Genomic DNA, 27,239 nt, shown 5'->3' on the forward strand with positions numbered 1-27,239 from the left:
GCTGATCTATATTCCCCGGAGCTGGAGGGACATAGGGGAGGGTGTGCGGGCTCTTGTCTGGAGCTGCTAATAGCATCCCTTCTCCCTCCAGTCCTCCTGGCAGCAGCCCTTGAGAGAATTCGGGGAACTATGTAGCCAGAAGACAATTATCTTGTTTTCAGAAATCATTTGAATCAAAACAATACACACGGAACAAGGCAGAATGAATCTAAAGCGCAGGCTGGAGAGGGAAGGGCACTGTTTATTTCCTGGGGCGCAGTGTTTGGAGTGATCCATGGTGCTCTGCGGCAATGTGTGGGCAATTGTAATTGGGAACAGTCGAGCAGAGCGCTGCTTTATCTTCATTTTGTTAACCTGAAGTCTGTTGAAAACCGAGGTCTAATCTTTAAGGGTAATATTTTTTACTAAACTCTTCTCCCAGCTGGATTAGTCATTTGCTAATTCCTCACAGTCGCCACCTGTGAGAGAAGCTGTAAGAAGTTCAAATCCAAATCCATTACCTGCAGCCAGTGTCTCATCCCAGAGCCCGGACCCAGCGAGGGGGTACTGCCCTTAGCAGTTCTCTCTTTGCAAATACAGCGCAGTGCCTTCTTGTTAGAATGCCTCTACGAAGAGCCTCCTTTGACCTTTTCCAGGGTAAGAACAAGAAATGCCAACATTTCCCTCAAAGCATGAGGAATCTCCTGTTTGTCAGTGTGTTCATCTGCCTGCTTTACTTTGAACACCCGTACTTCCTATCCATGCCGGAGATAAACCCAGGGGACCCTGACACTTAATCACAATCATGCATGTGGTTGAAACTTTCTTTTTCAGGGTCTATGCAGTTTCATTACACACATTCTTTCCCTGGGTTTTCATTTAAGCATTTGCTCTTTCTCTCTCTTTTCTCTCAAGATGCCTACAGTATGCAGAATGATTGCCCCCAGATATTCACTAAGTTAGCAGTGTGGTGGGAGGGCAAGTGGAGAATTTAGGGTTCATTAGAATTAACCAATCAACTGAGTCACTTATTTATACATTTAGAAAGAGTTCATGTGTACCTGGAATTCTGCTAGATTTTGCCAGAGACTCAAAGAAAACCTGTTCATCAGATGCAGAGTTTCAGTAGGAGGAAAGAAGAAATTACACAAAAACAGGAAGAACAAAAAGAGTATTATGTCATATACATTGTGCCCTGCATAGCCCCAGCAGGGGCTAGTCATATACATTCTAATATGAATGGCTCTGAAAATAGCACCCACTGGAGTTGTGCAGTGAACAACCTGGGCAACTCTGCTAGTGGTCCAGAGAGGAGTAGAGACTTCTCTAGAGGAGCTTTGGAGAGGAGCTCACATTGAATGGAAGGAAGATGGTAGGATGCATAGGAATTAAGCAGGTCATAAGGAGGGGAGAACAGAGCCAACAACATATGGGAAAGATGAGAACTTGGGAAGATCTCGGTATCATTGGGGAAATATTGTGGGGTGGGGCCACTGAAAAGAAGTCACTTACCCCAGTCCTGTTACAGCACCCCACAATATTGCAGCATGGCACTGATATCTCAGGAAGGTAAAGTTTTAACTACCCAGAAGTGTTAAAGGGAGGCCTAACAAGATGAAGAGCATTGCATTCATCAGAATTCTTGAAAGGAGGTGATGTGCTTAGGAAGACTAATTGTGATAAGGTTTTTGGACATGAGACTCCGAGGGCATGCTGAACTACACTAATAAGAACTAGGTAGAACTGTCCTGGTGGGGGGCTGGGGGAGGAAAGGGAGCTCACACACACACATGCACATGCATGTACACACATGTGCACATGAACACATGCACACCCACAGACATGCACACACATGTGTGTACCCACACCTAGGGGAGGAGACACCTGCTGGAAGCTGCCCCAGAAATCCAGCCTGAGGAGTGCTTGAGGGAACAGAGGTCCCACAGAGGTTGTAAAGCTGACTTCTGTGGGGTCAGTGACCTCTGTTCTAATGTGCTTGGTGATGACCCCCTTGCTTACTCTTGGAGTGGGGCCAAGTGGCCCAATTCCATGCACCATGAAGAACTGTTGACCTCTGCAGTGCACTGGTGTGTGGGAGGGACAACGGGCTCCTTCTCCTCCACTCAGGAAAGCTCTGCAGATCACTCAAGCAGGCTGCCCCTGCCCCCGGTTACATACATGTATAAACGCCCCTTGGCAGGGCAGTATTTGGAGAAAGCAGGAAGGTGGGTTGCCCCTACATTATGATGAGGGCCAGGAGGCGGTGACAGATGCTATTTGAGGCACATCGTGGAAAGCCATGTGCATCCTGCTTCACCCCTCCCTAGAGGCATTGTGCCCTGTCAGAGGTTTTTAAACTTCTGCTTTTTAAGTTAAATAAAGTGTACATACAAAAGAGCATACACAATGTGTACACACGTAATGTAATGAAGACAAAGACAACCACCACCTGTGTGCCATCCTCTCGGATTAAGGAGCATCAAGAGCCGTGGTTTCTCCAGTGTGCCCTCCATCTGCCCCCAGCACCCAGAGGCCCAGCGCTGGCACTGACTGTGTACGGACACTTCCCGAGGAACACCATTACTCAGCGGTTCCCAGGTCAGCTTTGCTTTTGGGGGCACTGGGGGATGGGGGCAGTGGAGGCCTGTGGAGGGAGACCCCAGTGGCGGGGTCACCCCAGCGAGGGGCCAGGGCGAGGCACCTGACGGCGAGCTCGGAGAAAGTTAGCAGTTACCCTTCTGGGAGACGGAATGGAACAGAGTGGAGGGAAAAGCATGCCCATTAGGTACGGGTGAGTGGGTGGACGAGGGTGTCATAGCCGAGGTGGGGAATATTTGCAAAAGAGCAGGTTTGAGATCTGCCAAAACAATGAGTGCCGATGCAGGCATTTGGACTTTAAGATGACAGTGGATTTCTCCACGTAGGTAAGTAAAGAGAGTCATCTGTGTTCAGAAGTAGCATTAGTAACACTTCTAAAAATGTCTAATATTTATACAGGCATTTTTCCTAAAATTGCATATATTAACTCATTCAATTCTCAGTAACCTGATATAAAGAGCCAGTATTATGATCCCTATTTTAAAGATGAGGAAAGTGGGCAGAGATTGGCTCACTTTCCTGTGGTTCTGCCGCCGGGTGCGGGAGGGTAGTCCGGCCCCCGAGCCTGTGCTGTGAACCAGGAGGTGTGGGAGGCGAGGGGAGTCCTGAGAGAGGGGAAAGGGGAAAGGAGGCTGGGGTTTTGGAGAACACCCATATTCACTGTCCCTTAGGAAGGAAATGATTCACCTGTGGGAGTGGGGTAAAGGAGGCTGGCCTGGAGGAAGGTGGGGAGTGACCTGGGGAAAGGGGTGGGGTGGGGGGCGGAGCATCAGGGAGCTGCCCCCGGGCAGGAGGAGGGAAAAGCAGGTGGCCCTCGCTGGCCAGAAGGTCCAGCCCGCTTCTCCTCCGCATTGCCTAGTGTCACTTAGGATTGGCAGCGACCCCTCCCCAGCACCCTCGCTTCCCCACCAGTTCCCCAGGTCCCCGGCCAGAGCACCTGTGGGCACTTCGAGGGTGCGCCCCGGATCAGCACATGGTGCGACGGCCGGAGAGGCAGTGAAAACACCCGCAGGTCTCTACCGGCCGTCGTGAATTTGCAGAGCACTCTCCTGTCCTTCAGTCAGTGTTGTATATTCGCAGGGGACGTGCATACCTCTGTGGGGCAGAAGGTTGGAAAGGCCTGATTCCTTCTGAGGGCATTTGGAATCCAGTTTGAGAGTCTGGAATATTTGGCTCCTAATGAACCACAGGAATACCGGGGAAATATTTTTCTATGCCACGAATTGTTAGGCTGACGCTGACAAACTATTACACTTTAAGCTTTTTAAGTTATCTCTGTAAACTAAGATAAACACCCCCGGGATTCAGAGGAGAGAGATATAGGGTAGGGCATATGCCCAGAAATGTCAAGCACTTTCTAATTTTAGAGGAAAGACCTAGTGTCCCTACAGGGGCAAGGCTGGAAGGTCCTCTGTAGGCACCAAAGTGCCCAGCTTCCTCCACCCCCACCCCTCCCCCAGAGAGTTTGTGTTGGGCAAAACTTTGGGTGCAGGCAGCCTCTCTTATAATTCTTTGGAGACTTTTTAAAAATTGCAATTGATTTCTTAGGACCAATAAAATAGGTCTATGACAATTGTGGCAGAAGTGACTTCATAAGCATCATCTAATGAGTAAGAGTACCTGCTCCGGGAGGGCTGGTTCCTGAGCACCTCCAGTCACACAGGCACGGGAGAGCCTACGTAGGAGCTAAAACTCGTTTGGAAAGCGTATTGTCAGGGAGCTGACGGGGTTTACCTAGGGAAATGGGGACGCACAGGTGCAGATTTAGCTTTGTCCTGTGGGGAATGACAGTCTATTTTTAATCAGTGCTGCAGCATCGAAGTATGGCATGTATGCTTGCCATGAGCGGTGGCAGCTGGCTGGAGGCTGGCAGTTTGTCATCCCAGCACCAGGTCTAAAAAAAAAAATCCTCAGATGAAAAAAATCTAGACAAAATAGTCGTCGCTAGCATTTATCGAGCACTCAAGTGCTCAGTGCTGTGTGCTTCACTTGAATTATTTCATTTCTTCTCTCATCAATTCTGGGCAGATTCTGTAATTATCCATAAGGTAACTAAGGACAAGAGTTTCTTCTACTCAGAAAGTAAAATAACTTCCCCAAGTCCCCAGGACTGTGGGGGCACTCCTCTTTGCACACATAGGGTTTTCAGTGTGTATGCACTGTAACTGCTCTGCCCTGACAGGTTGCCAGTTACTAGAACCCCATGGAATCTCCATAGTTACAAAAAAAGGAAAACACAGGCTGTCGTTTCCTCAGGAGTCATACTCTGTCTTGATGGGACCCTCTGATCCAGCTCCCAGTTAGAGCCTGCCCTTCAATCAGTCGCCACCGTCGGTTGAATGAATGAATGTGTAGTGAATAAATGAAAGGAATGAACCATACACAGTCTTCTACTGAGTCAGCCTGGGAGAAAACCAGTCTGGGAAAAGTGTCCAGGATTTAGGAAATGGAGATTTTAGAGAAGGATGTTTATTTACAAGAGACACTGCATCTTAGCAGGGCACGTGGTTGCCTGCATAGCTGGTGAAGCAAATGCCTGTGACGCCATGGTAGGGAAAACCTTTCTTCTCCAGGTTCAGCCTTATCGTGGGGAAATAATGAATTCAGAGCAACATTTTAAATGCAAATGGGAACGAAGGGCAAACGAAGCAGAATTCAGTAATGTGAATGCTTAAATGATAAGGCAAAAATAAGTATTAAATAAGAAAGTATATTAAGTATAAACAAATTGAATAGAAAAAAAATCACATGCTAGATGCTCATTAAGGTTTATTGTAGTAAATATTTGTTGAATTGGATTGAATATGCCTTAGTGAAATGTTTAGCAGTCCTAGGCTTCCACCACCACCACCACCCCACCACCACTGCATTTCTCTTCCTCCAGCCAATGATCTGGGGTGGGGAAAGGGCTCAGCTTCGGTACCTGTTTCTTGAAGTACCTTAGTTTTAGCTCCATGTTTTGGGGTTTTCTTACTGCCTGAGAAGCACTGTATACAATATTTAAGAGTGCTGGTCAAGCCAAAGCAGATGCGGATTGTTTCATTATCTTGTAGCTCCTGCCTATAACTTATCCTCTCTACGCTGAGGACCTTTATTCTGAAATTCCAGTTTCTCACCCAATACCATGACGGTAATGCGCTGTTTACTGAGGTGAGCTGCTTTCTTTCCTCACGGCGGGACACCTCCATTTTGGGAGAGGCCAAACTGTGCTTAAGAGTGTGCATTTTGACAAGCACCTCGTTAAAATTCTGCATATCTGCCGAAGAAACCCTCTGCTCCTTTCTACGGAGGAGGGGAGGGCAGAACCACATTGTGCATCTTTTAACTTTACGCATGTGTGCATGATGGAACCCTCCTCCGAGGGTCGACCTTGGCCTCTAAAATTCAGTCCCCTCTCCCTCTCCTCCAGGAAGTGAGTGGAGGCAACGTCTGGAGTTATGTGTGTGTGCAGGGGGACAGAACTGCTGAGTGCTGGTGAACGGAGCCACATGCCTGGCCTCAAGGACAGAGTGAGCAGTCCATACCCATCTCACTTTGAGATTAGAATGACCAGTGCCTATCAGGAGATACTTGCGGGGATTCGCAGAAAGCTCCCTTCCCATTAGGCTTAACTGATGGAATGTTCATTATAATTCTTTATCAAGAAACTATTAGGTACTCCTTCTAGGCCAGACCACAAGGGGCAGCAGGAGGAAGGAGCAGGCATAGTACCAAGAGAAACAGAATTTTTTAAGAAGCGTATAGGAGCTCGGTCTCTCCCTGACCTCTGGCTGCACATGTTATACCAGCAATGGGTACTGTGTGCTTAAACACTGCGCATCACTAAGGTGATCTCTTGATCCTAGAGGAACATACATTTGATTGTGATTAAACCACATAAAATTTGCCTTTTAATTTCTGTAAGGACTGTTTGTAAAGCTGATTTAAAAAATCATAACTTGGAGGACATTTAAATAAAATTAAATAAGGGCCTAACAAATAGAAGACACTCTTACTGCATATATATATATATATATATATATATATAGTTAGTTAAGTTAACCAACACAGACATCATGTTTGGGTTGTGTTACCATCTTTGAAGGTGCAGGTAGCATCTTCTGTATGGAGTTTAAATGTCTTATCCTTATATTCTTTCCTAGCTTTTTAGTTTTATTAATATTGCAATCAAGTATCTAGCGTCTACAATAGCTCTTGGCTGAATTTTTACTGTCTGCACAATCAGGCTTCATATATCTAGGACTGTAACACTCACAGGGCTAGAAAAAGCAGTAGTTCGTGAGATTTAGAACATTCTGAAAAGGGAACATGAATACTTGTTAGGGATAAGAATGTTTCCTAAATAACCTAGTCTTTAGCCAGATGGAAAATTGTCCTTCTAAATTTCTATTTTTGATGTTAGATAACTCCACATGGTGTGTGTCTCTGCGTGTGCATGCATATGTGGACATATGTGTGCATGTGAGCATATATATATATATATGTGAGCACACGAATGTATGTGTGTGTTAAGCTGTATTGAACTTTTGATGTCACCTGAAGTCTTCACGTGTAAATTAAAATTCTGCCTGTTTTTCTTTCACTAGCTTAAGTACTCACAGGAAAAAGCAAGATAGCAGATTATTTTAACAGCCCGATAAACAGTACTGTTTAGTATAGTGAGTGAAAATAAGTGCTTATATTCTTGAAATATATGAGAATGTTTGGGGATAAATGCTTAGATGGCTCCAAAGTAGAAGCATTGCAAATCTTTCCCTTGTTTCACATGCATAATTACTGGTTTCTTTTAATAAACCAGTGATCATATTGTATTCTACAGGCAAAGAGGGATTTCGGAAAGATTTTCACACTCATTGGTTATTAAAGTTTCCAAAGATCTAAATACTTGTAACATCCTGAGCCTGTGATTTTCAACAACAAGGCTTTAAATTCTTCTGACATTTAACAGAAGTTTCTGTGGTGTTAGAACAGTGTTCTACACAAAATGCATCATAGAACATTTGATTTTTCTCTGAGGAAAAAAAAAGTAGCAATAATGAACTCTTGAGAAAGGAAATCTAGTTCAATTGAAATTTAAATATGCATGTTAAAAATAGATCGTATATACATGAGATGCTGGATGGTACTTAATCATCAGTAATTGTATTTCAAGTAAAGTGTGCCCTTTTCATATTGTGCTTGGCACCCCGTTCCATTAGCCAGGCTGTGTCATGCACAGGGATTGTGGCGGTATCTGAATTGCTGTACTTGAACCTCTTTTAAACCCTTTGGGGTAAAAGGTCATGCCAAGTGTCATTGCAAAGATAATGTCCTACAGGTTGTCAATAACATCTGTGATATGATTTATGACTTGGTGTTGTCAAGTGTTAATTGGATGGCAGCTGCCTTTGAATTGGTAATATTTTTCTTTTCTTAATGCTGACAGACAAAAGTGGAGATATGAGTTGAAATGAAGGCAATCTTAGGCCCAAATGGAAGTCTGAGGCTCACTATTTTTTCTACTTTTATTTGTTTATTTACTTACTATTTTATCAATGAAGAACTTGATTGTCTTGAAGTCAAGATTGGAAAACAACAAAGCTTCCAAACAGAATGGGACCAAGTGTGCTTTTCTGTCACCCAGACTGAGCGTGAGCTTTTCATCTACATGAGTTTTGGGGGAGATTAAGTGAGGTTATACAAAATCAGAAAGTTTGTAAATTGCCATTGCTAATTAAATTGGAACACTGGTTGTAATAGATGTAATGGTATAAATTCAGGTATTGGTAATGGGCCAGAAGGGTGGGTGTAGTATTCCAGCAACAGTGAGATATCCTTGCTGATTTCAAAAGAATACCTCATAGGGGCTCATCGTGAAAATTATTGGCTCTATGCGAAGAACAATTAGATTGTTTTTACTATAGGCTTTTTAAACAGTTAATTTTAAGGAAGACGTACTTCACTTCAGGTTTTCGTGAGTATATCCAGCTTCATCTGATATGCAAATGAATGATTTCTGGAGTCCATCTCCCCACTGTGGGGTTGTTTCTTCCCTTTGGGATTCTTCCCTGCTGCCCCCTCCCTCCACCCCTCCCCATCTCCAGGGCACTTGGTTACCCAGTGTCAGAACTGGATGCTTAATGTCCCAAATTGGAGGAAACCAGAAGGCTTGCTCAAGCCTCCGTGGAAAAGTTCAGTCTTCTTCACTCGTATTTGCTGCCACTGTAGAAATAGGAATGACCTGGCCGGTCTGGCTGCTGTTCTGTCCACTGGGGGAGACCTGGGTGACCGAGCACACTGTCCATCCAAGTCAGGTGGTAACTTCTCTGTGCGCACATTTGGCAAGAAGGAGTGGACTGGGTGGGTTATGTGCAGTGGCTCCATTTGGCACCTCCATTGGCCGGAACCTTTTCTGCATTTGCAGACCTTTATTGCATTTGCAATGATCTCTCCAAGGCATGCCCAGGGGTTCAGGGTGTTCACCTCGGCAGGGGTCTCAGCCTCAGCCCACCTGCAGGGTGAACCTGCACCCCGGGCCCAGGCTTTTTCAGGAGTCCAGAATTCTCTAATTCTACCCACGTGGCTAGTCTTCCCTTGGGAACCTCTGGTATTATTATATCAACAGAGAAGGTCTGACAAGGTCCAACCTCAAAGGAAGAGGCAGGGTTTCCATGCAGGTTCATTGGACTGCTATGCAAATAGACCTGTTTCTTACTAGGAATCCTGGAAATTATATGTTTATTAGTCAGGATCCTCCAGAAAAACAGGAAAAACATGACTAATAGGATATCTGTCTGCCTATCTATCTGTCTATCTATCTATCATCTATCTATCAATCATCTATCCAAATTATCTATCCATTTATTTAGAAAGGGATTTGTTACAAGGTATCGGCTGGCATAATCATGGAGGGAGAAGTCCCATGATCCACCATCTATAAGCTGGAGCCCCAGGAAAGCTGGTGCTGTGGGGTGGAGGCCTAAAAGACAGAAAGCAGATGGCATTGATTCCAGGTGGGATCTGAAGACCTGAGAACTGGGAACAGGGTGGGCAGGAGATCCATCTGTCAGTACACAGACGTTATGAGGACCTCTGACTCTTACACAGGGGAGGTTGTGCTCTGTGTTGATATAGATGTGGACTTCTCAAGGAATTTTTCAGTGAAATAATATAAACCAAACTAGAAAATGTGCTTGGCTTATGTAAGAGAAATCATAGAAGAGGAGAGAGATGGTTTAGATGGCATAACCATATTGTAGCCTAGGAGTAGGTGAATTATTTGTTGCACAGCGTCAGTGAACAATTTAAGCTTTGCAGGTCCATGACTCTGCTGCCACTATTCAACTCTGGTGTCCTAGAGCAAAAGCAGCCACAAGTGATGTGGGGCACATGGGTATGGCTATGTTCCAATGAAGTTTCATCTAACAGTGACCTTCAGATAGAAGGCAGCATTGAATATTAGCAAGAAAATGGGGTTGGAACCATGCACACATGGGTTTTAATTCTAGCTCCTACTCTAGTTGTCATCTCACAGGCAAACAAGTATGCTAATGTTTGTCAAAGCACCACTCACTTAACAGGCATTCAGATCATGAGAGATTCTCTGCCTTTATTCTGTATCCTAGAGTACACTTCTCTTTTTTTCTAAAAAAAAAAAAAAAAAACAAGGTGAAGCAGTATTTATTTCTGTTTTCAGGAATATATAAATTCATACTTGCACCATCAATTTTTTGTGTTCACAGTCATGTTCAAATACCTTCACATTCATGTTACTTCACTGGCTTTATTTCTCTCCGTGGTCTATTCAAAACATTTAATCCATCAAGCTGGTTTTGTTCATTGTCTCAGTAAAACAATCACTGTTAATAAAAACAACAGCAGTAATAACACTAATAGTTACTATTTATTATTACCAGACACTGTGTCAAATCTTACATAAATTATCTTGTTAACTACACACAACTACCCACAGTGTAAGCTTTATTGTTTTTATTTAAGAGATGAGGAGAAGGGCTAGGATAAGGGTTCCAAAGTTAAATACCCAGTTACAGAAGTAGTTTTCAAACTATCTTTTTACTTCTCCATAGTCCTTAAATTGTTCTCCCTCCAAATTGCTGCCCCCTCTTCACCTGTCAAAATATGATCAAATTCTGCTTAAATCTCTTTCTTTTTATAAAACCTTGCTGGAGTTCGTCAGCTCTCTTTGGCTTTTCCCTTCTCCAGCATCTTGTATCATTTGACATCAACACTGTATTAGTGTCTGTGTTGCATGACAGAGGATTTTAGCTCCTCAAGGTAAATGGCCAATAATGCTCCCTTTGTCCGTGCCTGCTATTTGATGGACCTCATAGATCCTTGCTCACTCAACAAATATTTACTGAGCATCTATTCATGACACAGGATTTCTAAAATGACAGGAACAAAGAGGAGATCGGTTTAAAATCAGAGTGAGAATAGATTTCTTGAGCAGATGAAGAAGTGTAAATTCAAACTAGGAAAGGGTGAAAATATTTGGAGGAGCCAGGAAAAATGATTCCAGGCTGAGAGATAAAAGTCTGTTCCTTCAGAGATCCACTCCAAAGGCATGAAGGAACCAATGAGAATTGTCCTGAATAGGTGGGGCTTTCCAGACTTTATGTATGTCTAGTTTTTAAAATTGTGGCCTGCTTGCTGCTCTGTCTATAGTAAAAATAATGGCAAAATCGAGGAAGAATCCTGGCAGGTGTGAAGATGTGCTGTGAGGACTTACTACAGGTCACAGAAATTGTCAGAAGAGATTAAGCACAAGGCCAGGAGAGCAGAGCTGAACTTTCAGAGCCACAGTGGCCGGCAGGAAGGGGTCTTCAGTCCTTCCCAACCCATGATGGGTGTTGTGTGATTATCTAGACGGTTTCATGGATAATACACAAGATGTAAGTTCTTTTTGCATGATCAAGTGTGCCACCATTTTAGAGGTTACCCAGTGTCCAAAAATACAGGATGCATTCAATACAATCTCCCTGCTTAGTGCCTCCCCCTCCCCCCCAGGTGTGTCTTGCACTATTAGACAGTAGTCAGGGGTGGTTAGAGAAAGTCGGGCTGTTTGGCTGCATGGAACTGTTCAGACTTGGGAAAGCCTTGGGAAACTGCACAGGGACTAATGAGTCACTGATTTTATTACCTGTCCAACAGGTTTTTAAATAGCACTTGCTTTCCTTTCATATCAAAGGCAGATTTAAATAAATGGCTTTGAAAACTGCTACTTAGAAAGACAAAGGGCTGAGTCATGAGGTCAGCCCCTAACTTGGTCTAAAGAGATGCTGACGGCAAACACAGCCCCTTTTGGAAGTCGCAGGGGCTGCAGGACCAATGCCATTCCATGCAGGACAGAATTCAGAGCACAGGCAAGCACTGGGTGGGCTGGGAAGCAACTGCCATTTGTCATCAGGCAGCAGAGCATTGGGCTTTAACACTGTGGGTCTTTTAATGGGTTCCCAGGAGGACATCTTCTTGGTTGACCAAAAGGTAGATGGAGTACGAATTCCCTGGAGACCTTATTTAATCTCCTTGTGTGATGCACAGAAGCCTGCAAGCCTCACTAGGGAATGTAAGATATTCACAAGTTTCTATTAGACAGCTGGATTTCAGAGGAAACTAATTGGCATTTCTGAATAATGCTGGGGAAGAGAACAATCCCAGGAATGTGGTGAATTTGTCAGAGACTCCTAAAATACCAAGGCCTGAAGAAAGCTGAGATTTCATTTTTGGTATTGATTAAAAGACTCTATCCAAGGCTTTATAAAAAGGAAAGAAAATTCTGGGGGAAAAGTTCCAGTTCTGTTGAGATGTGTTTTAGGATATATTATTAATATTATCATATGATGATGATTACAGCAATAATAGAGAGTGAATAATAGAGTGTGTATTTTCTTGCATTTCTCAAAATGTGGTTATTTGAAACCACAAGACAGGAAGCTGAATTCTTCTCAGATAGGAATATATCAAATAGATATGTCAAAAAGAAAAAGAAGGGAAGTGAGTATTATCTAAACTCTTACTATGTGCTGGGTCCCACATGGAAGCTTTACATGTGTATATCATAAACGCTGTTTATGATATTTACTGATTTTAATAAAGGAGTAATCAGCCAGTTATTAGTTAAGATGCACTTCCAATATTAAAATGTGCTTTTCACTGTCTGTGAGACAGCATCCACAGGATACTGTGGAGCCTCCTGGTCTACCTCCTTTGAGGCCATTGTCATGCATGAGACTCTAGGCTAAGCGCCAAGCACAGTTTGCAAGAAGGGAATCACTGGAGTTACATCTCAGAAATTATCACACCCTGAAAATGGATTCCCTTTGATGAGTGTGGGTAGTTTTTGCTCAGAAAGAAAAGCTGAGGGTTTTTCTTAAACTATGAATAGATAGAAATATTTTGCACAAGTCCACTTTGGGCAAATCATCTTGATCAGCAAGTGATCTTGATGTCTTTCATATCATTTTTATCCAATTGCTCTGTACGGATACAGCTGCTGAGACACTGAAGATGAAAATCAGGTGAAATCTGAGCTGAATTTAGTAATGACAGTCCAGAGACTCTGCAATCCCTAGATAAGAGGAAATAATAGGAACATGGAGCTACAAAGGGCTCCACAGGGTGTGTCTCCTGTGTCCTGGAAAAGGCTGATCTTTTTAATGATGTGGGAATTAGACCTTGCCCTAGGGTTCGTGAGACAGGCCCAGAGTTGAGCTCAAGTCCCTCTGAGGTGAGGGGACCAGCTTCCCTCCATCTATGAACACAGAGCCAGGCTCACTTCACCCGTGGATAAAAACCTATTTTTTTAAATGAACCAAATTAGCCTATTTCCCAGAGGAGGGGACTCCTGAGCTGGGGGCATGCTGAGCGGTCCTGGTGGGGCCAAAGGGCAGCCGAGCTCTGCCCCCTCCTCTCCGCTCCATGTGCCAGGCTGGCTCCCTGCAGCGGACTGCTCAGAGGCCCCTGGTGGCCCTGGGGAGGAGGGGAGGCTCCATCAGTGGGCTTTGGGCCCGAGAGGAGGCGGAAGGGAGGGACCTGAAGACAGGAGGTGAGTTCTCCTCATTCCTTGGTGAGGGATGTGTTGAGAAAGCTCTGGAAGTGTGGCCTGGTGGGACATGCTACTGCCTGTGTGCCTGCAGGGATCACAGGGGCCGTGGGATACTCCCCAAAACGCTGTCTGGTCCGGCTCTTTCCCGGACACGGATGTTTGAGATGCCACGGCCTGCTCTGGAAGGCTCTATAGCTAGAGCATTCTGTAGCTTCTCAGAACAGCCGTGCCTGGGGCTGCTGGTGTCTCACAGGGCCACAGGCTCACAGGCAACCTGCCCTATCATTTAATGGGAAGTTTGCTCCTCTGGTGGGGAGAGCACTGGCTGAAGCCCTGTCATCTGTCACCTTCCTCTGACCTTCCAGGACCAGGCCCACTCATGTCCCCATCTCTTTGGCCCCATGGCTGCATGGTATTTGCTGTATTTGAGATTTCAAGAGTTAGTTGGTAGCCAGCAGGTCTGGGAGCCCTTGGGGGAATGGGGGCGCCACAATGCAGCTAATGTGCTTTTTAGTTCGTTAGGAGGAAGTGAGGTCCCTTATCCAGCTGGAGCCATCTCAGCAGAGATGATTTCCCTCCTCTTACCTCTTGAGCAAGATCTGAGGACCCTTGCTTCATGCCACACATGGAACTGGAGCTTGGGGTGGTGATGGGCACCGGTTCATGGAATCTGGAGAGGGAAGAAGTCATGGCTGAGCCTCAGGAGGGGTCCCTGGCCACCTTTCCAGCTGCAGACCTGAGGTCACTCTCAGATCCACAGGCCCAGACCCCATGTCCTTGCTTCTATCCAGCTGCAAGTAGTCGCAGTGCTTTCACTGGCTGCTCAGCCCTGCTATTAGCTGTCACCGGGGCTGGAATTTCTCCAAGTGTGTCCCAGAAACCACACTCAGACTCAAGCTGTGCACCTGTGAAGCTGCGGAGTCCTGGTCCCACCCCAGAGTCATGAAGCAGCATTTCCATGGTTGGGACTTTGGAATCTGGGCTTATAACACGGACTGACAACAACTGATTTTGGCATTTCTTAGAAAGCCTCATAAGTCTGGCTTTACCAGCAGATGAGGGCAGAAGCTAGTTGCATTTCCAGAAACGCTGTGTCTGCCCTCATGCAGCCCATGTCCACCTGCTATAAGCTCCCCTTTATTCCTGCCTCCCTGGCCCATTCTGCACCCTTTGTTCCTGTCCTGTCAGCAGCCTTGACCAGGGCTTAGGCCTTCTGCCTTGCTCCTGTCCTCCTGCTTCTTGGTGGCCTCAGCCTTACTCTCTGCATCTCTGCTGATTTGGGTCCAGTTCTAAGTGGACTGATCACCAGACTCTCAAAGCAAATAGCTTCTTAACCACAGGGGCCACCTGCTGCCTGGGACCTCTGGCTTCTCTTTTTTCTTTTTCTTTTTTTTTGCAGGCAGCAATGATAGCTTTTATTACTCTCTTCTTTTTCCTACATGCAAATATGTCAGATGACCAATCTTACATAAATATTATATAAAACTATATATTACATAGAGAAATTATCATTTTCTAAGTCCATCAGTATATCATTCAGTTTAGGGTTAAATATTGAGGTAAAACTTGTTGCTAATAGTTACTGATAGAAGAGATTCTCTTACTGTCCCTGCATCCTCCTGTATTGCAAACCCCGTTGAGTGCAAGGATCATATCGATCTTGTTTGCTCTCTTATCTCCAGGTAGCACAGTGCATGACAGAGGACAGGGACTAACCATGTATTTATTGAGTTGCATTAACTTGTTTGGAGAGATCTCACTCTTTTTGGTCAACCAAGGTTATAGGTGATGGGTGGTCTTGATTCTTCAAAACTTTCAAGAGAGTTATAAAAAAAAATAGAAAATCATATATAGTTTTTGTTAGCAAATCCGTGACTCTTCCATATGGATTCTCACCACCTGTAGAGACCTTTGTATTTTCTTTTCTCCTTTCTCTTCCTTCTTCTCCTCCATCTTCTTTTAATATCTGGGGAGTTTCCTCAGTAGATGCATGGCCGTTTTTAGCGATTGTCTGGCTTCTCTTTTTTCATCAATAAGTCTTGGTAAGAATAGCTGCTCAAAGCAAGACTGAATTTCCTACTTCCCTTTAGAGAAATGGTTCTCAAATTTAACTGCATTGGAGACATCTGGGGAGCTTTTAAATATTCTCAAAATTGGAATACTGCCTTTATGGAACTTACATTCTAGTAGGGAAGACAGATGATGCATTGTCAAAAATAATATAATATGATTTTGGGTACTGGTAAGTTGTAGGAAGAAAAATAAAAGAGAAGGGGAGAGACAGAGTTACTGGGAGATGCTCAGAAATGTCTCTCTGAGGAGGCAACATTGAGCAGAGGCCCAGTGAAGTGAACAAGTCCTGCAAGCCCGTGAGGAAGGAGCCTTCCCAAGGGGGGACAGTGGGTGTTCGTGTTCTGGGAAGGAGGGTGCTCAGCCCACTCCATGAACATGAGAGATGGAACCCAGGGACCAGGACACAGGACGAGGGAATGACATCCGTGTGGTTGCCAGGCACCCATTCTTGCAGGGGTCTCATGGGTCAGGGGAAGGATCTGGATTTGGAGTGACTCTGAGAGTGACAGAAAGCCATTAGAAGATATAGGACAAGGAGTGACATGGCCTAACTTATTTTAAAAGATCTCTCGGGCCACCACACGAGGAAAAGTCTGGAGTAAATGACCAGCCAGGAGGCAGAGCCATATAACTGGGAGAAGTAGAGCGTCTGTGTGTCCTGCCAAGGGGTTTCAGCCCCAGGCAAGTTCACTATGGATTCAGTGAGGCTGAGGAATGACAATGAAATGTTCTTGGGGTGAAAGGGTTTGATTACTTGGCTTGTTCTCCCAGTGATACATCAAGCACTAGAATTACATCTGCATCCAACAATCTGCAGGTCTGCAATCCTCTTTCATGTCTCTGCATCCACCTAGAACTGGGCAGAGCTCTTTATACAGTGACTCAGTCAATAATAGTTTATGGCCTTTGGGTGTGGAAGCAGTAGCTTAGCAGCAGGCCAGTTACGTCATCAAGTAGTTTAGATTCAGGTGAGGATCCTGGCCACAGAAACTTCAATTTTCCCCACACTGTGTTAGGGCTGAAAGCGGCTCGAAGTGCACTGTGTCAAATTCTGGAACAAGGAAAATTTCCTTCCCGAGCTATGTTCCTGTTTCAGTGGAACTTGGGGTGCCTGGTTTCTGGTGAACTAGGTTACAGAATGTGTAGAGCAAGCCTGGTGAGACATAGGCAAAGGGAGCATGTCTCTTGGGGGGTGTCAGGTATCCCTGTATGGCGTTGGGAGGGAGACCCCCCAGTGGTCTGGGACAAGGTGGCAGACAAATGATTGCATCCCTTCTGGGTGCAGAGTTCAAGGGCTGGCATGGTATCCATCAGAATCGACGCAGTCTTGGGTGATTAATTTAACTCTTCTGCTTCTGTTTCTTCATCCACAAATTAGGAAAACTAATAGTCACAAATTAATGGGTGATTGAGAAGATTCAATAGGTGAATGCACCCCCAGGGCACAGACAGGAGCCTGGCACCTGCTAGCGTTCAGTGATAACTAGTTGGTAAGAAGCCAATGACACACAGCTGAGATTGTTGTCTCCCATCTTTGGGCAACAAAGAGTTTGAATAGGGCAAAATTCATCAAGATAAATAATCTGACATCTGTGGTACTAGTTATATGAGGATTACCTCATTCCAGTTATGAACAGAATTTCAAAACCTTAAAAGCAAGCCTGTTCATTATTCATAGCTTATTTCTTATTCAAAGGACATCTACACATGTGATCTTCATTACTTGGGCTGACAATGGGAATTTGAACCTCAGTTTCTGTTTGGGTGTCTGAGAACTGGGAGCTCCTTTGCAACTATATTTCTTTATCATTTCTGTCCTCTTCCACCTCCATAATTTAGTTTCCAGATTGGTATTTCTCAAGTGTGATCCATGGACCACCTCCATTAGAATCATCTTCCAGGACTTTTTATTTATTTATTTATTTATTTATTTATTATTTATTTGTTTTTGATGTGTTCATTGGCAATATATTGTGAAATAATCACCACAATCAAGCTAATCAACATCTCCATCCCTTCACATAGTTACCATCTTCTTATTTTGTTTTTCTGATAAATTAACACTGAATGTATACCCAGTTGGTATATTTCCTTTTTTACCGATGTATAGTTGATATGCAATATTATGTTGATTTCAAGTATACAACATAATGATTCAACAGTTACCCCCATTATTAAATCCTCACCCCAACTGGTGCAGTTACTGTTTGTCAACATAAAAAGATGTTACAGAACCATGGGCTGTATTGTTGCACTATTACCTCAGAAGTGGGAACAGGAAACATGAATCATTGAAAACCTCCACGGGTGATTCTAAAACTTGAGAGACACCAGACATTCCAACCAGCCATTGTTTCCTTCAAGTATTTGATGAGTTTCTCAAGTCATCTCATGATTTTGTGTCCCATTTTTCACTTTCTTTCAAGTAAAGAAAATTGTATATAGAATATAAAATCCCTCAAGGGTTTAGCACTCATATTCCTACTTCTACTTGTTAATTAATCCCTTTACATAATATAAAGAACTTCTATTTATATTAATCTATTGTTATAGTGTTCTATATGAAGATTAGTCATCCCTGTTAATCATGGTGTGTTCTTGTATCATATGCTTATTATTATCCAGGCAGAGTGCAGAAGCTGTGATGTGGGGGTGCACGTGCATTTCTAATTCTGACTCTTCAATTTACTTTGGGATTCAAAACAAATTATACGATTTCTCGGTGCCACAATTTGTTCATCTTAACATGAGGCTAAAAATTCTCATTTGATAATGTTATGAAGTGAAAATATCACATGACAGTAAATGTTAGATTTCTTTCCTTCTTGGTAAGAACCTGAAACCAGTTCTGTAGAAGAATTTCTTTCACTTGTATGATTCACAAAAATGTGTCCTGGAAGGGCTGAGGTGGGGGATAAGAAATTGCCCAAGGACGAAAATTCTGGACTCTGTTTCTAAAAGTGTTTTTATATATAAACTCACAAAAGACACTAACTCAGATAATGGACTTTATGTGCTAAAAGATTGCCTTAAGAGTTAAAGTCACAGAAAACAGGATTCTATTTTCAATGCCCAGATCATTCTATATTTTAAGTATTACATTCTAAACCAACAATATTTAATAACAAAAGATAGTTAAAAGAGAAAATTGGGAAGCTGCTTTATGATGGAGTGAAAGGATTCTACAGCATATCTGGTGAGAACATATATTTGCTAACTATGTGAAATTGATGGGATCATCTGATAGCTGTTGTGCTTTAACTCTTTGAAATGAGTTTGAAGGTCAAAACCTCTCCACAGACTTTTGTAAAAGGTTTTATTTCCTTTGGAGCAAAACCTAGATCAAGAATGAGTTTGACTTGCTACAGGAAAAGCAATTAGGTCCTCTAGGTAAACGAGGGATTTTTTTTTTTCTGTCTTTTAAGCAGCAGATATTTTGCTATAATGACTTTGTCAGAAGTGAAAGGTCTGGAAATTTACCTTTTTACATGATGTGGCTGGAGAACGAAAATCTTTTGACCAGTGAATATGAACAGATAAGCGAAGCAGCTCATCAGTCATCACTTCGGAAGGGTGTCCTGCAGGCCACCACCCCTGAGACAGCTCTGTCCCTGGAAGTGTAGGAGGGAGGTGCTGCCTGCCCGGAGCTGGGCGATCTGGGGCCCGGGGCCGCACAGAGTGGCCCCGGAGCCTCTGTAAGCATGGTGCTGACTTTGTGTTTTCAGATTTTGTCCATTTGACCTTAGTTTTTACCCTGCCAATAATCATTTTTTTCAGAGTCCTGGGGAAGCCACAGGGTTCATTATTTTTAGCTCCTTGATGGGATTAACACTTTTTGGTTCTAACAAAGCAGGACCTCTTACAGGTGAATGTAGAGAAGGCTCAGAACTTGGGAAAATATTGTGGATCCAGTAAAGTACTTTGGCTAATTTTCTTTTTCTCACTGGAATTTGAAAAGTCCTTTTAGGATACAAAATTCTTAGGAAGATTTTTCCCAAGGCTCTTAACACCTCAAGGCCAGCAGCTCTCCTCACTCGAGCCAGTGGGCACTTTTCATCAACTTATTTGTCAGTGACGGTTGAAGACAGAATATCTCCAAAGAAAAGTCCAGGGTCTTTAAGAAATAAGGAACTTTTGGGAAAAGTCCATTATTAAAAAAATTCCTCCATTTCCAAAGAGAGACACTTAAAACACCCAAACTCCTTTCTAGCAAACCTGGTAAAATATTACTAACAAGCTACTTTTTTTTGAGGTTGGGGGAGAACTGTGGTCAGAAGAGCTCAACTAATATTAAAAGATCTAAAAGGAAATTGTGTGGGCCAAGGAAATAAATGATGAAGTCCAATAAAAATGGAAGATGCAAGGCCACTTGTTCAAAAAGTGGGGGAGAAGTGCCATTAATGGTATAAATGTATTTATAAAAATATAAATTTTTCTGTTTAAAATCTTTATTACTTATAATGAGGAAAGACTGATACATGACTAACAGCATGGATTTATAAATTTAAAAAAGAGTACCTTTGGTCTTAATTGTATATGATATAGTAAATAATACTTTATTAATGTGACATACAGGTTTATCAAATGATTTTTCTAACTCACTTGACCAGAAATTCATTAATCACATCATCGTAACTTCATTTGCAATTAATATAATTGAAAGTGACATCTGTTGCTCATGGCAAATGCTAGATTGCAAGCAATTGGTTTTTAAATTTGAGAGATCTTTGTACGGATGCAACTGTTACTATAATGTTAAGATTATTCCTCTAGCTCACAACATTGGGATACATCTCAGATAAATCATTCCAAAATATAAATTTTAGTATATTTAGAGTTGACAATTCTCACTGAAAATTTCTCTAAAAAGATTTAACTCTTCATACAAATCAGTTTTATGCAAATCCAAATTTTACTTTCAGGGTAAATTTATGAAATGTCATTTTAATGTTTTCTCTGACATTTTCTGAAATTTGTGGGACTTGTTCAAGAAACAAAGTGGCTTTATTATTTGCATAAAATTCAAAATCCTGCAGTTTGCATTTTATCATTATAGCTTCAGTTACAAGAAAGACAAATTTGTCTTCCTTATTAATAACTGGTTTCTCTTAACTTTCATATGAAACTACATTCTTTTCCATAGATTGTGATGTTCTTTAAATTTAATTTCTGTTTTTAGGTGTGGATGCCTGCTTTGCAATATTGCACTCGTTTTCAAAACTGGAGATTCTGAAGTCTTAAAATTCATAACTTCTGATAACTTCGTGATATGCATTATGATGCTGTCCACGTGTACAGTTTTATTTTGTAATAACTTACTGACAAATTTTGCTGTGTGAGCACTGGTAGGTCCTGTCTGGATTCTCAGCCTGGAGGACTAGTGGCTAGGCAGCTGCTGCAGGGATGGGCCCCAGAGGAGATGGGCACAGCCTCTGTCACATGTCCTGGGGTTGCCTCACCCCCTGTGGCACCTCCCTCTTTCCCAGCTGAGGCTGCGGCAGCCACCTGTAACCAAGCAAAGCCAGGTCCTGGTCCCCCAGCACCCCACACCACTCCAGTTCACACACGTGTGTGCTAGGTCACCTGCCGCGGTCACCGGCACCCATGCAGGTGTTGCATCCCTGCGGCCTCGACCGTGCACATGCACCTGCTGCTTCTGCCAGCCCACCTCAGGATGCACCAGCTTCTGCCCAGCGTGTCCCCTCTACTCAGTTCCACAGGCCCAGTTGGCTTCACTCGCCAAATTCAACTCCAAGGATAAGATTATTTCCAGACACTGCAGCAGAGCAGCCGACCAAGCCCAGGGCGCTTCCCAGCACAGGGTACTCTGCCCCTGCATTGAAGCCAGCCGTGACTGTGTGCAAAATCACCTGGGAGTACATAGGAACCCCAGCTAATGGAGAAACATGTTCCTTAAGACACAGGTGAGAAAGGTAGAGATGTCAGACATCTGTGGAGGAGCCATGAGTGGGGAATCAGACTCAGACTAAGAAACGCTGTGCAGACACATGGCCTAGTAGTCCTGATTGTAGTCTCGTTTTTGTTTCTTTCTTTTTTTTTTGCAAAATGTGCAATCATAGTGAGTTTTTAACAATTTCTACTTCTGGTTTTCTTAAAGAGTAGTTATGAATTCAAGACATTTGTGATGTAATCTGAGCCAAAGCCTTTGAGATTCTAACTTTTCTCCCCCGATACGTCATAATTCCCTTCCCATATTTTGAGAACAAATATTTTTAGAAACTCAGCTTTGTAGTACTTTCTGCAACATTCAATTTAGTTTTCATAGAAATGTCTTTCTTTTTGCATTCATGTATTATTGATCTTTAAACTTTTTTTTCAAGTAATTGCAATTCTGAGTTCAATTAGTGTAAATCAGGTTCAGCAAGCACAGTGAATTTAGAGTAACAACTCAGTTGGAGAGAAGATAATAGAGCTGTGAGAATACAGACCCAGATATCAATCAGAATGTTTTGCAGTGGACATGGACAGCACTGGTTTCTGGTGAGCTGGTTTAATGGGAATTAGTTAAATATGGTTTCGTAGCAGTTCAACTCCACTGTATATGATGTGGGGCACAAATATTTATCTCCATATCTATTTTTACAAAGATCTGTACCCAATAACATTCAAAGATAATTATTTTTATTTTACTTAAAAGATGATACTTTTGAATTAAAGTGGTTGTCTACTTGACGATGCACACTTCTCTCCTTTTTCATTCTTATTCTGCTTTGTTATTTTCACCGCTTAGAGGTTAACCTATGGGATAGTCAACGGCATGCAAAACTGCTTTCTTGTCTGAAGAATGCTCTCCTCCTAAGCCTGAAGCATCATCCTGTGTGTGTGTACATTTATGTGTCTGTCTGCTTTGAGGACTTTATTATAAAAGGTGTTAGTTAGGTGAGTGACTATTCTTCTATATACTCTACATTGTATCCTTAGATCAAACAAGCATATTAGTATCTAAACTGAATTATGTTAGCTTATAGCTGACTTTTATCATATGAAATGATGCCTTGGGGTCATGCCATGGGCTTGAATTGGTGGGTCTTAAAATAAGCATTTTTGCATTTATTCTAGAGATATTTTTGAGGACATGGTTCAGTAAATTTCAAAAGTCTTCTTCTGAGGATCTAAACTGTTAATTTCTTTACCATCCAAGGATCAGAAGAAAGCTGTGCTTATGGGTTCTTTGTGTGTTGGGCACACAAGCATCACATCTTCTACCCTCTACTCATTCTTTCAAAGGAACTTAGAACATATGTTCACTGGCTTCATTTTTCCCCTACTCATTGTTTTCTTTATCCTTGTCTCTATTTACTTTTAAAACCTTGCTATGATATATGTAATAATGTGAATCACTTCAAACCATTTTTATAATAGCTTGGAATTAAAATAAACATGCATCCTATTAAAAACTCATAAACCCCTTTTTATCTTCTTATTTCCACCTTCATGTGCTTAGTTATAATTATCAGGCTCTCCTAAGGAGAGAAACCTGTTTCCCTAATGTTGACAACTACATTTCTTACATCCAGATGGTATGAGGCTAAAACTGTCGCCTTTCAAACACTCATATGTAGCTGAGAGGGAGGAAGGGAAAATTTATTAAGTCACAGTTTCAGTCCACGAAGCCCGAACTATTGGTGTCATCAAATGTTGCACAGCCTACAACTCTCGGAGGGCTCCAGGATCCTGGCATGGTGCCACTCTAAGCCATCCGTTTTCCTAGGGGAAATTAAGTGTATCTGACAAAATTTCCCAGTCTAGTTCATTTGCTCACAGTGTTACTGTGATGGGAATCCAGGCCTTGAGCCAAGGTTAGGTCCCACATATTCTGGGCACGTCTCCTGATAGAGTTCAGAAGTTCTGATGAGCTTCATACTTTCAATCTGCAGGCATCCTCACCATATTACATGTGGTCCTTCAAAGTGTCATCAGCATTTTATGGTTAAAATATTGTAAAGAAAACTTTTTGGACCATTAGCAATTATAGGCCTAGCTAAGCCCAAGGGTTTTCCATTTCAACTTAGCCTGCCTGCCTTTTATGCTCTATTTCCCTGCAGTTTCAACACCATGAAGGTGGCCGACAGCAGCAGGTGGGACCTGACTCTTGAAGCAGGGAAGTTCTCCGTTAGAAGGAAGAATCTACGGAAGATACCAGGCACATTCCCAAGAGAGCAGACGTTGTGGCCAGTGGAGTGAAAGTGGGCTGCATATGAGTTAAAACTGTTGATACTCTGAACACCCTGAGTAGGTATTTCTGCCAGATGGTGTCCTAACAAAACTCTTAAATGAAACACTGAATGAAGTGGAGAAATGGCCCTGTTTAATAGAGGTTCATTGCTGACGGTTAACTCTGTGACTACATTATAGCAGTGGGGCTGTTGTCTAAAAGTGAAAATGAAAGAAAACAAAGACACATAAGCTCAGAGCAGGATGTGGCCGGACGATCAGAGTTTGTCCATCTGCCTTCTTCACCGAGAAGGTAACTTTTTAAGACCATTTGTGAAATAATCACTGAATAAGGAAAAAGGTATTCTGACCTCATTTTTTCAAAACTGCAATCCTGCACTGACATGTGTGGAACCTGGGGCTATGAGACCCAGAAAAATTGAGCCCAGGATTGTTGTGCTGTGTTTATTACATCAAGTACTGGCTTCCAGAGGTCCCTGGGACATGGGGAGTTGTGGGGTTGGATGGGCTTCTCCATGGTGGGTGTGGCAGGGGGAGGTGAACTTGACCTCAACCTTCTGATAAATGGCTTCCCAAAGCAAGTGGGGTGCAGGGCCTGAGAACACAGAGTGAAATAATGCTGGGGTCGCAGTCAGTGTGTTCATGCCACAGAAAGTAAGGCCTTAGGGAGCCTCCAGGCAGGTTCCAGGGTCTCAGGGCTGGAGACACAGAGGTGGGACGTTGCACAGCTGGAACTCTTTGAAGGAGCAGAGCAGCAATGAGTGGGTCACAGAGGTGTCAGAAGACATGCACAGGGGCACTGGGCTTTTTGTTGCTGAGACGGTTTGATAATGCTCATCTTGAAGTGATTTTTAAAAAAAATAAGTTTGAATAATTCAGTTTCTGTTATTTTGCAATTTAAAATGCAAATGATTTCCAAGGCTGCTCAGTTCGTTCCCGACTGGAATCTTACAGATTGCCTCCAACTCTACTTTTTTCTTTCTTTTTTAGTTTCCTCAGAGACTTAACATACCTATTCTTTATCAACCAAATTTCATATTATAATGATTTTTATCTTTTCATTTAAAATCACACATGAAGAAAAAAGACTTGAGGGATAAATAATATGTTGATATGCTATCAGTGATTATTTCTAGAGGATACGTGATGCCATTACGTCTGTCATGTCTCTGTATTTTTCAAATTGTCATCATTGAACCTGTATTGCTTTAATGCTCAGAACTAATTGATGCTGGCTATATCACATTTTTATCTAAATATGGCTATATCTCCAATAACCTTTTTAAACCCATTAAACTGCTTCCTTTAATACACATACACATCTTCACTGAAAACAAAGTTATAAAAAATTCAGTCTTCAGCATGTCACAGTTTCTGTATATGTCTGTATAGGTATTAGCTCCCACATCACACTGGAGATCATAACATATCATTCTGTACAATATCTCGCTCATTGCCAAGGAGCAAAGTTACATGGATTTCTGTTCTCTAAACCTTTTACATCTCTGTTATATGTAGAGTTTTTTACATAAAATTTTATAAAAATATGAACAGCTGAGAATATATGTGTATTATGCAAATGTATTATACATATTTTATACATATGTTTACATTTAATACTTAGGATTGTTTTTTGTATAGTTACCTTACTAAGTCTTAAAAGTATTTTTCCATTATTCTGAATCAATTACACATGGAAAAAAAAGGGGGGAGCAATTTAGGTAAAGTTCTTCAACTCTTCAGATGGTGGTGATTGTAGATGCATAGTATCCTATACCTGGGCTCTGTACTAAACACATCTCAGATAGGACTGTTGGCTTCCATTGTTGCAGCGCAGTCAGAAACTTCAGTAGCTGAACTAATATTTTGATATTGGAAAGAACATCTCACGTGAAGCCAGAATAGACAACGAAAATTATCCTTTGCCTGGTGTCTGGGAAATTTGCTGGTAGTCAACAAGTATGGCTATTACACGCAGAGGGGTTCTTAGTCATTCAAAGTCACACAGAATTTTTTAACTGAAACTTTATTTCAATATCATTTTGTAATCTTGTATTTTAAACATTAAATGCCTGGGGGATAAACGATTTTCTTCAATATACTGCAATGCTAGTGTATCAAAGGTGGAAGAGATTGAAATAATATTTACTCAAATCTTATCATTTTACAGTTTACATAAGAGGTTCAGTTCTGAGCAAATGCTGTATATGGTGTAAGGTGGGGAGATCAGTTTTTATCATTTCTAATTAATGGATTACTATTTATTGGAAAAATTGGCCCTTCCTAATGAATTGCAATCGAGCCTTTGTCATCAATCTGGTGACTTCTTGGGCTACTCTCGGGCTCGCTAATCTAATCTCCAGTGGTCTGTGTATCTATACTTGCCCAGCATTACTCTGTATTGATATTAGTGTTATTTCTTCTCCAGCTTTATTATTTATTAGCATTGGCTTGCCTATGCTAGTTCCTTCCTATTTACATGTAAATATTAAAATTATCTTGCCAATTTCTACAAAAACAACCTTTTGAGATTTTGATTGGGATTGCATTGACTCTGAATCAATATTGGGAGAATTGGTTTTTAAAAAAATTGATCTATCTAATCCATAAACATGGTATGTCCCTCCACTTATTTAATCCTTCATTGCTCTCAGTTTTATTTTTAAAGGCTGTGTAGATGTCAACATTTTTTAAGTATTTAATATTCTATTGTAAATGGTGTTTACAATTTTACTTCCCAGATATTTGTCACTACTTTAGAGAAATAAAGTTGATTTTTATACTGACCTATTAGCATTGTTGCATGCACTTGTAATTTTTATTAAATTGTAGATCTTTTAGCTTCTAAAAAGTCCATAAACATGCCATGTATGAATAATGACAGATTACTTTTTTCTTTTCCAACTATAATGCCCTTTCTTTAACTAATGGCCAGAATGCAGAACAGTGGTAACTGTAAGTGGTGATGGTGGATGTAATTTTTCTGTTCCTGACTCTGTGTGGATGAAATGAGAGTTCCTGTGGCCAGGATTCTCACCTGGCCTTGGTTGACTAACTCACTGCACACCTGTGGGCAATACATGGCTGTTGACTCTATAAAAAGAGCTCCGCCCAGTGCTCTGGGCATGACATGGTGGCAGGGCTGCAAAGCTGCAGGAGAGCAGAGCAGAGGCTGGAGTGGCGGCAGTGCCAAGGACAGAGGCCCAGAGAATGGCTGTGCGGGACAACTGTGCAGACAGAGGAGCCCAGAGGCAGAGACTGGCTTGCTGCATACGCCTCGCTCTGAGTGAATTGGATTCTAGTGACTGACCTGCCACCTGAAAATAAAGTTGGGTGTAACCCTTTCACC

General features: G+C 42.4%; 1 long non-coding RNA gene across 1 annotated transcript; it reads left to right on the forward strand.

Annotated features, from left to right (window-relative positions):
• The first annotated feature begins 2,368 nt into the window (after positions 1–2,368).
• Positions 2,369–27,239, forward strand: LOC118974016 (uncharacterized). The gene is made up of 3 exons (XR_005063608.2): positions 2,369–2,577; positions 23,761–24,182; positions 26,826–27,239. It is a non-coding gene; the product is annotated as an uncharacterized lncRNA (long non-coding RNA).

Source organism: Manis javanica, chromosome 13 (genome assembly GCF_040802235.1).
Source record: "Manis javanica isolate MJ-LG chromosome 13, MJ_LKY, whole genome shotgun sequence".
NCBI classification, from domain to species: domain Eukaryota; kingdom Metazoa; phylum Chordata; class Mammalia; order Pholidota; family Manidae; genus Manis; species Manis javanica.